The sequence below is a fragment of the Rhinopithecus roxellana genome, chromosome 7 (assembly GCF_007565055.1).
Source record: "Rhinopithecus roxellana isolate Shanxi Qingling chromosome 7, ASM756505v1, whole genome shotgun sequence".
Lineage (NCBI taxonomy): Eukaryota > Metazoa > Chordata > Mammalia > Primates > Cercopithecidae > Rhinopithecus > Rhinopithecus roxellana.
Genome location: NC_044555.1, coordinates 31,062,077 through 31,074,650, shown reverse-complemented (window position 1 = coordinate 31,074,650; position 12,574 = coordinate 31,062,077).

Below are 12,574 nucleotides of genomic sequence, written 5' to 3'. Positions count from 1 at the left end.
TCTGGATTTGAAAAAAAAAAGTTTCGTCTCTGTAACAGCAAATTACAATGAATGATAGAAATGGGTGGGGAAAGTAACAGTTAAAGACTTAAAAGACTTCTAATGAAGAAGGATAAATACTTATATTAAACTATTAAATAAAATTAAACAAAATTATCGAAACTTAAGGAATTGAAATCACAAAGGTCAGTACATGGGAAGTAAAAAGGAAAAGAACTAAAATATATAAAAGTGATTTGAAAAGCAAAAGGTCATATAAAGTGAATAGGTAAAAGGAAGGGTTTTTAGAAAGCATAGCCCTTAGTCAAAAAATAGAAAAAGAAAATAGGGTACTAATTTATAGAAAAATAACTTATAACAAGTTAAACTACTACTGTACATAACCAACACAGAAATGCCAAGTTACTAATAACTTTCAAATAAAATAAATTTATACACAACCATAGTAAGGAAAAATAACAGCTACACAACTAATAGCAGAGTTGGTGACAATTCCTAGAAAATGGTAGGCTGTGGCCATATTCCATGTAAGGGCCTAGGCAGAGGCCCTCAACAGAGGCCAGGGTGGTAGGGTCTCAATTCCAGAGGTCAAAGCCCTGCCCTTTGGCTATTTATAAGATTACTTGAAACCCAAGACACTCCCTCAGTACAAACACATATGTAGAGACACTATGATACTAGGGATAGAGGTTTCTCTGAGATCAGACAACTGACAAATGACAGAACTGTCACTTCACCTCTGGTCTTCTGAGTCAAGAACATAGATTTCTATCACTTCCCTGAATTCTCAACTTTAAAACAACGAACAGTGAAGCAATTAAACACACAATACCACGTGTTGGCTTTTATGATTTGGTTTTCCATTTATTTTCTTGGCTTTGGAATCTCAAAAATGTTATGTCTAGTTAGAAGAATGAATTGGGTAAGGTAAATGAAAACCCTTCTGCTCATACTAGAGAGAACACAGTTGGGTGACATTACTCAGAGGGAAGGGGAGAAGGACCCAGGGGCACAGGGTCCAAAGAGTATAAGTGGAAAAAATAGAGTCCACCCGGGACCCCAGCAGGAGCAGATAATGCCTGTGCTCCACCAAGGACGATTAACCCTCCTCAAAATAGGAAAACTAAGAATTTCACACTGCAGTGAAATTTTCAAAAAGCTAAGATTATGCTAGTTGGGGAGCATGACCTAGTCTGAGATTATAACCTCATGCTTTTTTGGCGTTCACATGTTTTTTTCTATTATAAAATGATAACAAAAGTTGTCTCTCACATTTTATTTGGGAAAATTAAAATTTGGCAACCTTAAACTAGTCAATCAAGTGATTATTACTATTATTTTTAGAAAATCGTATCAGTCTGTGAAATGGGGAAGTCTGAGTATTCTGCATTTGCAGACAAAAATCGCAAACCTTAATAAGAGGGTGCGAGCAGCCATGATGCATATGTGTGAGTCTGCATGAGAGAAAAAGCTAGACACACACACACACACGCACACACACACGAGAGAGAGAGAGAGAGAGAGAGAGAGAGAGAGAGAAACACGGAAGGCCACTGCAGAAGGTGGAGTTTTGGAGAGGCATTCCGGGAACGAGGAGAGAAGAGACTGAGATGGATGAGGGTGGGGAATGTAAATGCCTTGTCTCAGTTCTGCATAAATATGGTGCTTTCCTTAGCCTGGGTTGTCCTGAAAATCAGAGCCTGGGACAAGGGTATTCTTGCAGCTGGTTGATTTGGGGAAGTGATTCCAGGGAACAGTAATGGGGGCTGGGAAAAGGGAAACAGGGAGGAGCAACACACATGCGGGCACCTGGCATTTAAACTCACTGAGACCTTTTGGGAAGTGATAGAGAACGCACCTCACAATTGTCTGCCAGTGGCACAGAAGCGGGGAGCATTGATCACATCCCCATATCTCAAGGGTTGCCCCATGGGCTGCTAACTCCCCCACACTTCCAACTTACGCCTATAGGAACACCAAGAGAGCTTCTGCGTGTCTCCCAGGTAATGATGTCAGAGGAACCCGGGGGCAGAAAGTGAGAAGTACAAGATGCAGTTGAGATGAGGTGCTGCGAGGTTATACAATATCTGTGCAGAACTGGTTGCCACTTCTGTGGCTGGGGTAATAGGTGGGCTGAGGGATGTCACATGCACCTGAGTGTCTTACCCAGTTTTTTTTTTGTTTGTTTGTTTTTTTGTCAAGTAGTAAGATCCAGAAGCAGTTGTTTCATCATAAGAAACAAAAGCTTTCAGGTGAAATATCAGTCAGATGTGTTGTTTTTCTCATTAGCCTGTAGCGATTGTGGCCTCATCTCAGTGACAGCTTTGGCAGACAGACATTCTTCTAACATGCCGTGCACCTAAGCATAGCTAAGACTATAGCTGATGTCTCAGAATTTCTCACTTCCCAAAGTCCCTAATGTCCTCTCACATTTACACAAGCAGCTATAGTGACCTATTCTTTGGATAATTACTTAATAATTCTGTCTCAAGTGTTACTGCAATGGGACTCCTTAAATTCTCCATAATCCAGACTGGCTCAGTCCCAGCCTAGGACAGGCTTGAACTGTCACATCTGAACAGCCCGACTAAAGTTACAGAACATTTTCACATGATATTTTTCCTATGGCCTACACATCAGTGCTGTAGGGACAGGCTCAAATGGTAAAAGTGACGTCTACATTCCAGAGTTAGCATAGCAAGCAAGCCATAGACTAGCCATAGAATGTTAGGATCTCTGACAATGTTCCTTCCTCATTAACATTCTGTTTCTTGTCTGTAATAACTTGAAAACAGTTTTTAGGAGGAACTGGACTGCCTTTTACAAGGTAAAGCTAGGACACTGCAGTGTGACCTGCTTCTGTCATAGTTGTTAGTGTATCAAGTGGGCCACTTGATATTCTTGGTAGTAAACAACTGAAATCAATTCTGCCTATTGCTTTCTGCCTATTTTTTTAAAAAAGGAAGATCTTGTTGAAAAGTTATGGGTAGTTTTCTCACAGAATCAGCAGGAAGGCTAAAGAACTAGACTCATGAATAAACAGGAACCAAAGTTACAGGATTGGCTAGGTTCTCTCTCTCTCTCTCTCTCTCTCTCTCTTTTTTTTTTCAACCAGAACATCACGTAAGTTTATTTCAAATGTAACAGCAATGTTAAAATTGACAAGTTTAATTCTTAACTGCACCAGGTAAACTTAGCCATTTAAGTATTTTTTTAAGTCATTCTCTCCAAAAAATTAAGAGAGCTTTTCTTTTCCACCACCATCACACATGCTATGATTTCCCAATAGTTCTCTTTTTGGAGGACTTTTCAATTGATGAGTAAACTGCTTTAGAGATATTTCAGAACTTCATTCCACATATGAAAACTAATCTGGACAAACTATACATTGCATAGGTTTCTGTGCAGAATTTTTGCTTTAAAACCAAAATGCAACTACCATACAGTGTAATTTTAACCTATTTGCTGCACAGTAAAAACTATCTGTCCTGAAAAATATGATGGATATATCCTGTGATTTTCCAATTAACAGAATTGTTCTACCTCAAAGATAATTATTATCATATATCAAAATAACCAGGTCAACATGGGACATTACTTCAGTCTTTACTGACTCGTAGGCATATGAACTTGTGCCCAGCTTTCTACCTCTTCCACATTCTCCTCCTCCTCCTCCATAAGTGGATGGAATTATTTAATAAAAGTTTGATGTAGGACAATTAATATTTCATAAACATTTACAATTTAGGTTAAGTCACTGACTAGTGTGGAAAAAGAAACTCTATATATAATGATAGGGAACCTATACACTCAATTCAAAATTTAATATTTTCCCCCTTAAATTACATGTACTTGTCATGAGGCAGCTATTCTGTTTTCAATAACCACATTTAGGGATACATTCATAGGACTAATGAGATAGTCCAGGTGAAATGGTTGTAGAAATAGAGGCAGTGTCATCTCAGAAAACCATTTATATATCAAAGTCTATTTTGATATCTGGAAAGTAAAAAAAAAAAGGCTGCTGTATTCTTCAAACTAATTATGCCTTCTGTAACTCAAGCACTCTTCTCTTGGCAAGAGCAAGCTGAAGCTTATCCATGAAGATAAAGGTGCTTAATGCTAAACTTTTCTTCTAAGCTTAGATTTGGATTATTTAAGAAATGAATACCCCCCAAAAACCAGCAAGGTCTTTCTACATTTTTACCATTTTAAGATTAGAACCCTATAAACTCATTCATCATCTTCTTTTTCTGTATATTCTTGACACTCAAAACTATCGAAGTCTACTGCACTTTGTACTTTCACATTCTCAGATAAAAACTTAAGGTTATAAAGTGCACATAAACATTTTATAAAATAATTTTGTCATTTAGCATATTTGGAGATGAGACTTTTATACCAGAATTTTACACAAGAGGATAAATATTATGAATGGAATTTTCTTTTAAAGTCAAATGACAGAAAGCTCAAGCCCTGTGCATTATTTTAAAATCTAACTGAGAACATTTCTAAATATTGGAGATGGGACTACAAGAGGGAAACATGTATATTTTAGATGTCTCCCATCTTACAAAGTTATCAACCTGTCAAAGCTTCTTTCTATATGCTGGAAAATGATCTGGCGTAAACCAGTCCTCTCAGTGGAGGAGGTCACGGCGACATTTGTATTATTACACTTTACACTTCTACTTTTTCAAGAATGGAAGCAATATGTTTAACAATTACCCCTGCCCCAAATCCTTAAACTCAATATTATAGGCACAGAAAGTAAGCATATCTGGGATCTTCTCCAACAGATATTCAACAGCACAGCTATGTTAGTGTCAAAAATACTGTCTAGATATTTTTTCCTATATAATCAAATGCTCTGTGGCCACACTTTTAACAGCTGCCATTAGATGACATTAATTGTATTTATTGTGTCACAGTCTGTCTAAGCTTCCTGTTAGGTATTTTTTAATATGTCCAAGAGAAAACACCTGCTTCGGGTTTATTTAGGGGTAGTGACCCATAAGGGCATCAATTCCATTTTTAAGGTTAGACTATTGTCAGGTTTACTGAAGGAAAAGGAACAGAGGAAAATTAAAGAACAATAAATCTCTTTAGGTCAGTTAAGGGCCATATCTCTAGCAGGGATATAAAAAAATTAATCTTACCAGCCCATATTCTGAAAGTTAATGCCACTAGTAACAATCAACAGCAGGAAAAACAAACCTGCTAACAACCAGCCCACTCATTAGCAAAAAAGCAATTTAACCCAAATACTTAGACCAAAGTATAACACTACCTAAACCAAATTGCCCCGCCTACCAGCAAGAAGAGAAGAAATAATTGCTTAAATATCAAAGCAAGTTTAGTATTTCTTACAAGGATAACGATGTTCCAACTCCCGAGAGAGTGCTCAGAAGGACTAAAGGTGGAGTGAAGGCAATGTCTAGGGATTAGTATCCCACAAAGTCTTTAAAAACCCGAAGTACCACAAACACACTCAATTTGTCTATGAATTAGAGAACAAGATATTACTGCTACTTCTTTTTGTTTTTGAAATATACAATATTTTGTAGGCCCTTCAATGTGAAAGCAGGACATTCAACTTGAAATTATTTGACAACTAAATTTTTAGGACCATCTAACTCTAACTGCAAAATTGAACAGATTTACCTTCTCCTTCCTTCAAACTATCTCACAAAAATAAGACAAAACAACCCACACATGATTTTTTTAAAGTCCTTGAAAATATTAAAACTCTTAAATGGAAGGAAAGGAAGAAGGAAAAGCAAGAACAAGGAGGGAGACAAGTTTTAAAAGAAAAGGTTGGGGGAAATCAATGGGCCTCTCTTTTATTTGGTCATATGGCTCCACTCATCCACAAGATAGCCAGGTAGTGAAATTGTACCACACACCCAGAAGAAAGAAAACACTGGAAATAGTCGATAAGCAGCACTCAAGAGTGCCACAGCTGTGCAAAAAGGAAAATTCCCTGGTTAGGGCTCCACCACTGGGCGCTGATGATCACCACTAGTGTCACCAGAATGAAGCCTAAACTGCCCTCATCACTGATTCTGAATTCAAAGATAATAATTTGACTGGGCTTGGGTCAAATGACCCATGGCCTAACTGCCAGTAGCTGTCTCCTACCATGTCATTGTATGAATTCCATGGCAGAATTCCAAATGTAAAAAGAGGCTCAGACCCTATCCTGGACAGTCAATAGGAAGGATAATGTCCACTACATAATACATGTCTAATACATTCAAGAGAAAACAGAAAAGAATATACTTAAATGGTCCTGTTCCAAGTGTCATTTCTACCTGTCCTCTGACTAGAGTGGAAATTAGTGCTACATGGGCTATTCACTCATATCTCCATTCACATATTCATTTAGGCATCAATCAAATGTTCATTGAGATCTCACCTGCTTCCAGGCACTCTGAAGATACCAAGATGAACAGGACATGGTCCTCCAGAGTGTTGTATTCCAATAGAGAAAACAGACATTAAATAAATAATTCTAATGCGGTGTAGTAAGTCTTTATATACAGATTAATGCTAAAGGCCAGCCACAGTGACACATGCCTGTAACCCAGCACTTTGGTGGGGTGGATTGCTTGAGTTTAGGAGTTCAAGACTAGCCTGGGCAACATGGCGAAACTTCATCTTTACAAAAAAATACAAAAATTAGTCAGGTGTGGTGGCACACACTTGTCATCCCTGCTACCCAGGAGGCTGAGGCAGAACGATCGCTTGAGTCTAGGAGGTGGAAGTTATAGTGAGCCATGATCATGCCCCTACACTCCAGCCTGGGCAACAGAGGGAGACCCTGTCTCTCTCTCTCTCTCTCTCTCTCTCTCTCTCTCTCTCTCTCTCTCTCTCTCTCTCACACACACACACACACACACACACACACACACACACACAGGAGATTCGTGCTAAGGGGTGGTGTTGGCGTGAAGTAGAAAGTAATTAACTTAAACAGAGGTGGGGTGCATTAGCCAGGCATGGCCATTCTGGGAATAAGCTATAGCAGTGGCAGATGGGGGTAAGCTGCAAGGTACCTGCATTAGGTAGAGATGAGTAACATAGTGTATCAGGGGCACAGAAAAGCAGATAGAGCTGAGGGTGAAGATGAAAGCCAGATCGAAGAAAGCCTTCCTGGTCATGCTGGGCACGAGCTTTGTCCTGCAGACAGTAGTAGTGCTGACATTGGGAGTGGGATGGTTAGTCCAAACTAAAGAAGGGGTGGGCTGGTGCATAGAGGCTGGTATATTCCTTGAGATAGGGCAGGGATTTCGAAAGGACAACCACATAGGAAGGACAGAGAACCCAGATGACATGTCCAGAGCCACTGAGGCCCAGGAAGGTGGGGAAGAGTCATTTCAGCTAGACTAGGAAGTCTTGCTACACGTGTTAGTTCCAGGGATGGGGTCTCCGCCACTGGGCTGCAGTAAGAGCAGTGCTCACAGCTGGAAGGTGTGAAGTCACCAAGTTCCACCAGCTGGTAGCAGGTGGAAGGGATACACAGGACTGGAGCCTAGAGCCTGCAGCCTGGGGCTTACAGCAGTGACTTGAGGGAGCCAGTACTTGATACCTGGAAGTTCAATTTAGGAAACCTCTGGAGTAGACAAAGCAGGAGACCAGAAAGCTAGTGAGCTAAGTCTGCACAGATTATAGGGGGTCTCCTAAATGGGAAAACTTCCTGGCCTACAGTTTGTCTCTTAAAGCGATAGGCACAGCAGAGTCTATAAAACATGGGTGAACAGGGCCGGGTGCGGCGGCTTACACCTGTAATCCCAGCACTTTGGGAGGCCAAGGCAGGCAGATCACGATGTCAGGAGATGGAGACAATCCTGGCCAATATGGTGAAACCGTGCCTCTACTAAAAATACAAAAATTAGCTGGGTGTGGTGGTACGTGCCTGTAATCCCAGCTACTCGGGAGGCTGAGGCAGGAGAATTGCTTGAATCAGGGAGTCAGAAGTTGCAGTGAGCCAAGATGGTGCCATTGTACTCCAGCCTGGTGACAGAGCGAGACTGTGTCTCAAAAACAAACAAACACACAAACAAACAAAACATGGGTGAGCAGGCTAGATGGCCAGGGCCCAGTGCTGGAGGAAGGAACAGAGGTATTGGGCACATGTACCAATCTGAGCTAGGATAACTAGCTTACAAGGTAAAACTTGATTACAGAGAGATGGCCCCCGAAAAAAAAAAAAAAAAAAAAGGCAGAAGCAAAAACAGAAACAACAAAGAAAGCCGGACCCAAGGCACATCCTGCAGAAGGTTAATTGAATTGTCAGCAACATCTGTTATCGAAACATAGCTCCATAAATTCTCCATAGCCCAGGCTGGGCTGGGCCTGACCATGGCAGTGCTATGGCCTTGCTGCAGGAAGAAGAAAGGAGGAGTCTGGGGACAAGGAGCTATGCATGACTTGGCAGACATGATTAGAAATGATGGAGATGGGAGAGTTCAGAAAATATATAGCCTTGCTGCAGCCATCCATGCATTCTGAGTCTGAAGAATAAATCATCTCCTCTAGCCTTCTGTGCTTTCTAGGTTTGCTCAAAATGGACACAAGAATTAAGTATAATCTTCTTAGCATGGCATACCTATCCCCTAACCTGGTCTCTACCCCTCTCTAGCCTCAGCTGCCACCCTTCTGTCTTGTATTTGGCCCTCTTATAATGCCACACTCCTGGCTAGTCTTCGCCTCTGTGCCTTTGTTAAAGTAATTCCCTTTCTTCAAAAGTAGGGCTGCCAGATTTATCAAATAAAATATAGGATATCCAGTTATTACATTTGAATTTCGGTCAAACAATGAATGTATTGTGTGTAAGTATGTTCCATGCAACATCTGGGACATATTTATATTAAAATTTATTCATTTATGTGAAATTTAAACTTATCTGGGTGTCCCATATTGTATCTGACCACCCTAACTGCAATGCTTTCTTACTCATTCTTTGGGGTGCATTTCAAATATCCTGTTCTCCAGGAAACCTTCCCTGAAGTCCCGGGTTGGTCCAAATGCCCTCTTCTGGGCTCCTGTGGGCTCACATGTGTGCCTCCAGCCTTGCACATCATTGTGAAGTTATCTTTGGAGGTGTTGTTGTCCTCCATCAGCCTCTCAGTTTTACCAGAGCCTGATGAAGCAGGAACTTTGTATTCCCAGCATGAAGGCTGCTCAATAAATGTTGGATGACCTGAATTAATATCTGTAGGAGTATACTTGTAGCCTTGCAAATAAATGCCACAAATATACCAGCCCGAAGAGGTTAAAAAAGTTTGTCATTATTTTCTCTGTTGCTCAGACAACAAAACAAAAGAAAAGCAAGACTTTTTCTGACAGCTGAGCTTAAACCTTGCCCCTGGTGCTGGGTGAATGTAAAGGGCAGTTATAAAGAGCACTAAGAAACCATCTAGTACTCTCGCAAAGCATCAAAGTTCAAACACTGTAGAAGTTTGACCTTTCAGAGTAACTGTATGTTTCTATGACTCTTTAGGAAAAAACATGGCTGGGCGCAGCAGCTCATGCCTGTAATTCCAACACTTTTGGAGGCTGAGGTGGGCAGATCACTTGAGCCCAGGAATTCAAGATCAGCCTGGGCAACATAATGAGACCCTGTCTTTACTAAAAATTTAAAAATTAGCAGGGCATGGTGGTACATGCCTGTGGTCCCAGTTACTCAGGAGGCTGAGGTGGGAGAACTGATCGAGCCTGAGAGGCTGAGGCTGCAGTGAGCCGTGATTGGTCACTACACTCCAGCCTGGGTAACAGGGTGAAACCTCATCTCAAAAAAAAAAAAAAAAAAAAAAAAAAAAAAAAAAAAAAAGATAATAATAAAACAAAAAATAAAAATAAAAAGATGTTATTGGTTGGGCATGGTGGCTCATGCCTGTAATCCCAGCATTTTGGGAGGCCGAGGTAGGTGAATCACTTGAGGTCAAGAGTTCGAGGCCAGCCTGGTCAACATGGTGAAACCCTGTCTCTACAAGAGTACTAAAATCAGCCAGGCATGGCAGTGCGCACCTGTAGCCCCAGTTGCTCAGGAGGTTGAGGCAGGTGGATAGCTTGAACCCAGGAGGCAGAGGTTGCAGTGAGCTGAGATCATGCCACCGCACTCAAGCCTGGGCAACTCATGCCTGTAATTTCAATACTTCGGGAGGCCAAAGTGAGACTCCATCTCAAAAAAAAAGTATAGGCATTAAAAAGGAAAAAAAGAAAAAGATATTTTGAATTTTTCTATCTCAGAGTGCTACTGAGACAATAAGGAAATGTGAAATATTTAATGATTTAAGAAGAAAAGCATTATTGCAGGCTACTGAATAGCCTAGCAAGGAAATTTAGCCCATTTCCTTGACTTGAGTTAGGAATCATTTCAGCAAGATGACAATCTAGCCAAGAATCAAGGATGTTCCTTATTAGTCCAAAGATACCACTTTACAGATGAAAAAATTAGTGACTTATCCAAGGTCATGGAACTGATTAATGACTAAGGGTTAAGGATCTGACCCCCAGCCCAGCAGCCTTGTAATTGTCTAAAAAAACCTTTGAGGGGGTTTCCAACATCATGGGGTAATCCATTCAAGTGTTTATTAGAGGATCATTGTTATCAAAACAAATTCTTCTTTCCTTCCATTTTATCAAAATTTTCCATTCTATTTAAGTGTTCTTTCAATTGAAAGGAAAAAAATAAGTCTCACCCTCATCAACCTGTGCTTTGTATATTTAAAGACCACTGTACTTTGTATATTTAAAGACCACTACTGAATTGACCTCTACATCTTCTCATTCTCAAACAAAAATAAAAACTGTATTTGGTGGGGTTCATTCTCCTGGGAAAGTGTCTCTCCTTTGAACTATTACTTGGGTTCTTCAGATCCTTCTTTCATTGGAGCATATAGAACGGATATGGCAATTTAATATGGATCTGCCCAGATTGGGAATAAAGGAAGAACTACTTTTACTTGTGCATTTTCATATATCCCTACACATCTTATGATTGTATTTTCTTTCAAGAAATAAAAGGGGAAAAATATCTTTTAATTGTTGTTTCATGATCATGCCATTCACTTCAAATCACAATTTAGTTTTACTACTATCAACAGTAAAGGCTCAGTGAGATCCCAAGACCTCTGTCCTGTAACTAAGCTTTAGTAACTCACATGCCCTGTAACTAAGCTTTAGTAACTCACATGCCCTGTATCTTAAAGAGCTTCGTTTGCTAAAGACTGGGCTTAAACTCATTCTCTTTGCTATCCTTATGTCATGCCCTAGATGAGTTTTACTGAGAACTCAAAATCACAAGCATGCAGGCCATAAATCTTACTTAGGGCGAAGTGTATTAAATATCAAGGAATTTAAGTGTAGAGTTCCTTCTTGGCCAATTCTCACTCAATTTCCAATATCTATTTTACTTAATCTTCCTCCCTCTCAGCTGTGGTATCTTTATTGTTAATCTACAAAGTCTCTAATTGCCCTGTAGTAATACAAGCTTATCTTCTTAGAGACATTTCCTTGTAAGTTTACTTGATAATCTTTAAAGGTACATGATGCCTATACTTTAAAGAGGGTAAGCATAAATATTTACTTATAAACTGTAATAATGGGGAACAGAATAAACATTAAAATCATATGGTTTATGATGCGGCATGATAACTTTTTCTTCTGACACCTTTGCCTAAAAAAATGCCTGCCTCCTCTCCAACTACCCAAATCCTCCCTATTCTTAAAGATTCAGCTTAAAATCTCTCTCCCTATGATAACTTCCTGATCCTCCTGGCCCAAGGAATTCCTCCTTAACTTTAAACTCCTATATTGCTCACTTGACCTTTAATGTTTTTATAGAATCTTAAATTTTACAAAGCATTTTCCTCACACTTGTATATCTTAAAGCATTTCATTTTTTAAAGGTAGTATATTTTTATTTTTTATGATTTCAACTTTTATTTTAGATTCAAGGGGTACATGTGCAGGTTTGTTACATGGGTATATTGCAATGACACTGAAGTTTTGGGTACAAGTGATCCCATCACCCAGGTAGTTAGCATAGTACCAAATAGGTAGTTCTTAAAGCATTTTCTAAGTGCTTTTGTGTCTCACAGGGCTGGTAGGTACTTTCGTTTTATTGTACTAAAGCATTTTTCAATTGATACTTATTTGTTCATTAGTTTGTTATCAGATGTCTCTCTTCCTCCCTGTTTGTCTGTCTCCTCTGGCAACCACCCTCTCAGCAGTGTAGCCCCAGTACCTTGAATAATACTTGGTATTTGTTGAATAAATGAATGAATGAAAGCAACCCATCACCATAACATTCCTGTCTGTAAGCATCATTATCCTCAATTCCCCCATGAGGAAACTTAGTTGCAGAGTGGTTGAGTAATTTACCGAAGGTTACATAGTGTCTGATAGAGCTGGATTTCTCCAGGAAGGTTTTCTGATTTGCTAGTTGTGAGACTGCACAAGTTTCTTCCCCTTGATGTGTCTCCACGTCCTCATTGTAACAGTAGAGCTAATACCATGCTATCTGCCTTACAGGATTATTGTGGAGATTAAATGAGCAAACGTAGGC